The following is a 6,004-nucleotide window of genomic DNA, read 5'->3' on the forward strand; positions in this document are numbered from 1 at the left end:
CCGAGTGCAGATCTCCTGGCTGTCTTCCCGACTGTGTTACATCCTCCTGTCGCTAACTGTCACCCACAATCTTCATCAGAGCGAGCGTTGTCCACAGACTTCTCAGGTGTGAGGGATGTTGGAGGATTCCCTCAGGAGGGAAGTCACACTCAGCCCTCCCTCTGCTATTTACACCCCTCTTTAATTGCCTAGTTCTCAACTGGAAGTGTGCTCTTCATTATCACTTCTAATACACCTCTCAGCACATGCACTCAAAGTGTCAGTTGCCAAGTTAAGACTGTAACTCGTGCATGCAAGGGCAAACAACAAGAATCTCCTGCTGCTGCAGTCGCTGTTGTTATTAATTGATTTTGTAGGCAAACAGTTGGTAGTGTCGGATATCAGTGAGGCAACACAAAAGGAAATGTACAATACGTTTTCGTATGGACAGGGCCTAAACACCCCGTAGGAGCGCCGTTGTACCAGTGGGGGGGCTGCAGAGACCATGCAGGAGTCGCTTGTTTTCCTCATTCTGGGAGTTGACAGGCTCAGGGAGGACCAGTTTATAGGTGTAGAGACCAGAGAAAACCTGTTTTTCATAATATGGGACCTTTAAAATGAATTAGGCATTTGCGAGCTCTAGTTGCCAGATCTTGTGTAACAGTACAGGTACATTCATGATAGAGGACACGCCTCCCACATGAGGTTTTTCATAAGGACTCCTCCCCCGTCTCCCGCCTCCACCACTTTGCTTCAGACTCCTCACTGATTCACTGAGACACTCTGTCATTTCCCCCCTCAATCTTTGTCTTTGATTTTTGTCCTCCATTTTTCTGTGCCTCTGTGTAATTGTGCGCTTAGACGGCGTGTAATGGAACATGAAATTAAAGTGCTCCCAATTCTTCTCTGAACGTTTCTTATAAAAAAAGCAGGTGATTTGTGTATCCGCCATTTATATCTGTGTCCAAATACCATTTGTGCTGCAAGTGTTCCATGTCATAGCCGATACTTTTCCTTCATAAAGCGACCGACTGCATGTGCGTCCTACAGTGAAATGTGCAATAAAACGGCACTGTGTTTCGTCTTAATTGAGGCCGACCCGCTGCCGTCTTGGCAAGTGAACGTCTCTCCTTTCCTAACAAGGCGCTGTTGGAGTAGTTTAAATAGAGACGGACAGGCCCCGGGGCCGCCGATGTCCTATGGGATTGTCAGGGTCATCAATGAAACACAAGGCTACGCTCCTCGCTAACTGTTGCACCACGTCACGTTGCGGTAAATGCATTCACGCTTCCTCTCACTGATGTTAAACACTTGCTAAATCGACTGCGTGTTACTGCACGGAGGGGAAATTAACTAAGCATGACATGTTTTTGCACTCCGTCCGTTTTCCCCGGGCGCCTCTCCACCGAGCTTCTTTTGTGCACCTCGGCCCTCCACCGTCTCCTCGCCGACCCGCCCCCTTCCATGGGAAGCAACTTTGATCAAACCTCACATCTAGAGGCGTGAATCTGAATTCCCCTAAACGCAAAGCTCACAGGCTTCGACGCGGGGGCCCCGCCAAATGTTAGCCCGCCTGCCGTGCCAAGACTAGACAGGCCCTTTGCAAAGCTAACGCGGGCCTCGCGGCGGCTTGTGCTCGTCAGTGGCCGGCTGGTCTCATTGGCTTTATTTATAGTCGGCGCCACGAGACATCTGCTGGAGACGAGACTCTGTCCTCTGTGTCCACACAGCACCACACAGAGGGAGCTTGTCAACGTTGTTTTCGAAGGCAAAGTGTTTGCGAGGGCCCCGGTCAGAGGAGGGGAGAGACGGCTGCAGCCTTCCTCTAATAGGACGGGTGTCCCCTCCGATCGCTTTCTCCGCGGCTCTGATTAGCGAGACCGGAAGACAGAGGGAGGCTTCACAGTTTGTCGCGTCTTGTGTGTTAGCCGATGTTTACTTGATCTGAGAGCTGTTGTTTGTTTGGTGTCTTCAGTCTGGTCGTCGCTCGCCACTATTTTGGGAGCCTGACACTTGGATGCAGCTCGGCAGTCGTCTGATGCGGCCTCGCCTTTTTTCTCCCCCCTCCTCCTCCTCCAGTTCCTCGTCCTCTCCCATCCTCTTCTCTTCACATCGAGGACGTCTGGACGTCTCTGGCTGACTGGGCTTGGGGCCTTGACGCAGAGTGTCGGGGACAGCTCTCTGCTCTTCCCACAGAGGGGGGAGGGGGGGGGGGTGAAGTCAGACTGCCACAGAGGGAGAGAGTGTGAAATACTCTGCTCACATGTTCCTGAAAAGAACCAAACCTGAGAACGCTTCTATTACAAAAAGAAGCTCATCATGAGAAAACAGATGATTTTACCGTCTGAACCGGGTTAAAACTGAGCTGTATTTAGTTGAAAAGTGATATATTGTTATATAAGTTATATATAACATGTGGTTGGGGTCTCCTAGCCGGATGCCTACAGGCAAAAACGGTGTAGGTGAATGCTAGGGGCTCCATCCATCCACAGGGGCGGCCCAAATGTGGGATTTTATACAACTTTTTGCCGATACAATTTTAAAACTATAATTTAAAAAATATTGGCTACTGATGTAGTATTAAAAACAGATAAAGAATACCTGGGGGGGAGCTGGACGGGTCCATCAACACAGGACTTTCAATCACTGTCGTGAGATTGTCTGTGTTGTAATATTATATTCCATTTCTGCAAATAGAGCCTCGCATAGACGACACATTGTTTACGTGAGAATCCACCAAGACGGGGATCGGTTTAGAGAACCAGATGATACCGAGATAGAAGAAAGCATGATTGTTTCTACTGCTTCATTTTAGTGGATGAGAATGTGACTCACTGCCTCCCTAAACATCTAACCTGGTTCTAAAACCCCGAGGCCTCTTTCTCAAACACAACTCGTCTCTATTTAGAAACACATTTTGGTGGAGAGTTTTTCCACTTCTACACATCATCTACACCAATCACAGGTCAGCTAGTCTCTGTCCAATCATGTCAGTGTCTGAGTGACGTCTATTTGCATATTTTTGCAAATGGTACCTTAACCCAAAGAAAAGGCTTGTCTAAGAAAGAAAGACAGAATATATGGAACTTGGATATTACATTTAAATTCACTTTACATCCACATCTAAAAAGGAATGTAATCGTGTCTCAAATGAAAGATTCTGCTTTGCTTAAAGGTCCCATATTAAGACAGGTTTTCTCTGGTCTCTACACCTATAACCTGGTCCTCCCTGAGCCTGTCAACTCCCAGGATGAGGAAAACAAGCGACTCCTGCATGGTCTCTGCAGCCCCCCCCCCCACTGGTAAAACGGCGCTCCTACAGGCTGTTCAGATTCAGCTCCCGTCGTTACGTAATGAAGGGAGTCATTTGCATAGGCCGAACTCCTCTGCACGATGATAGGAGATATCCGAGAGGGGGCGTTTCGCAACACAGCGGGGAGAGCGCAGCCCGACAGTGACGAGGGTCAGTACAAAGCTGGCTTCGACACTGACCCTCGTAAATGTTCTGTCCCAACCATACGAGACCAGCAACTTCACCTGAGCCACATAGGCGAGCCATAGCGATACATCCACCGTAAACATTGGTGCATGCTGCCGCTAGCGTAAGCATCTTCTCAGTGTCTCTCCAAGTAGGCGATGACAGACAGAGCTCATTAGCATTTAAAGGTGCAGACACAGAAACAGCCTGTTCTCAGTTACCATGGATGGGTTTGGGGCAATGCATATCGGAAACAATGATGTTGGACCTCTGACAGCTGTGTGGAATTGATGAAAAACAGTATAATATGGGATCTTTAAAAGAGTCTTATTCCTATTTATTTTGCTCTTTCCAGTTATCTACGGGTGCAAATTAGCTGTTGAGCTAATATTGAAATGTTTCCAAAATGTCCACGTTGATTAATGTGCATTGTCCAGATAAATAATCAAATAATAAATAGCCCCAAAAAAACCAAGCTGCTATTAGGCGAGACATCTCATATAAAACCAAACTGCTTGGAGGCCACATGTAGAGCAGTAAATCACAAACGGAAAGACTGAAAATGTTGCATCAACAAATGTTCCAGCACTAATGTCTGAATCTATCCTCGGAGCATCTGGGCCACTGAGCTCTTTCTGGGAATGAAATGTTGCTTAGTCTCTTTTTTTCTGGAAAGTTTCATCTGTATAACAATATTGAAAGGCATTATTCTTAATCTCTGGGCTTCCTTTTACTTTTTTTTTTAAGTCTTAGGAGTTACATCTGGTTTCCTATCTTGTAATTCCTGCCAGGATTCCAAAGAAAAGCGAAAACAATTTTTACAACAGTGGAGGGATTAAGGAGGGTGGTTGTTTTAGGACATTTAGCTGCTGCCGGGAATGAGATTAATGTCTCCGAACAGCAACAACTGCTACAATGTGTTGCACTTTTCTTTTTTTCTTTTTTTTTGCAGCTGAACAAAACTTGTAATCCTTAATGGATCAGAAATGATAAGCCCTCATCACACAGACAAAAGCTTTTTGACACAAAGAGTATGTATGCAGGGTACTTTATTGTTATTTTTTTATTTTATTTGCAGAACAACACCGAAAGTAAACCCTTTAATATACAACTGACTGTAGATTAGACCTGCATATGCGCTGTCGCAGTTATCCTCTTTCTGCAGGGTAACATGGGAGTCAGATTGGTTTTCTTTAGTTTTCCAAAGAAGATTTAGATTTTTTAAAAATGATGTAATTGCGTACACAAAAAATAAATAAAATAAAAAGCTTATTTTTTGGGTGTGTGATTGTTTCTTGTACTCGAACTCTCCTGAAACACCTTGTTTCAAATTTGATCCTGCAGTGCAAATACACTTAATGTTTCTCATGCGATGCAGAAAATGGTTTGAATATTTTGTGAAAAGGTTTTGTAGATGTTTCCTTTAGATCACAAAGCATCTCTTCCTGATGCTCGGACTGAGTTGGCATTGGAACGTTTTCATTATTTCTGCTCCAGTTGTTACGACTTTGAATGATGTTAACTCCAAGACTAATATAAAATGATGTCTTTGTCTCTGTTGTTAGTTGTCGGTTTAAATTAAGTCAAATTAAAACAAATGTACAGCTTTCTTCCTCTGTGGATATCATGTAAATAAAACCAGTAGTATCACAAAGCACAAACTATTTCAGCTCAATTCATAGCATTCTGATATTTTTTCCGACTTGATATATTTAGCCTACATGTAACAATATTGAAACTTTCTGACAGTTGTGTAGAATTAAAAAACACTTCCACCACTGAATGTGTTTTAAAGGTTTTTAATTTATGTAAGAATTTGGACTCTAAAATAGTTCTAAAATAATGATGGCTACGACTTTGAGATAAACGTAAAAGACTGGCAGCATTAATTCATAATGAATACCAATTTTAGAAGCTTCAATATTCATTTCATTGTTGTGAGAGACATAGTGTGTGCCAAGCATGCAGCAGATCAGTCTCACAGAAATGTAATATATCCTGTACTATTTAGACACATAGATGTTAGATGAGAATCACAGTGTCTGAGCGTGCAGCCTCTGAAATGGATCAAACTTGTGGACATTAATTGCTGCGTTATTCTAACTCTGAAATCAAACTCCACTGACAGATCTCTGACAGAAGTAACAACAGGCTCATTCAGCTCTGTCGTGGTTGATGTTGTCTATATCGTTGTCTATGTCTATATAATATAAACGTTGTGATATTATTGTTGCAATAACAAAAAGAAAAGAAAAAAGTTCAAACAAGCGAACTAGAGCTGCTGCTGGAAAGCATGGATGATGATTCAGGCAGTGTTTGAGTGGCAGTCAGGCTGCGGTTCACGCTGCGTCCTGCGGAGGTCGCTCTGTACCTGCTGCTGTGGACGTCAACACGAGGGCCACGCGCCCGCCACGAGATGAAACCCCGGTAAACTGAAGAATCTAATCTGTCTGTCGGCGAGGAGGCCGACGCCTGTACAGTAGGAAACAACGATATGTAGTTTCATCGCTAGAATTAATATTTCTGTGTAATTCTGCTAATTTGATT

Source organism: Eutrigla gurnardus (assembly GCF_963514095.1).
Source record: "Eutrigla gurnardus genome assembly, chromosome: 13".
Lineage (NCBI taxonomy): Eukaryota > Metazoa > Chordata > Actinopteri > Perciformes > Triglidae > Eutrigla > Eutrigla gurnardus.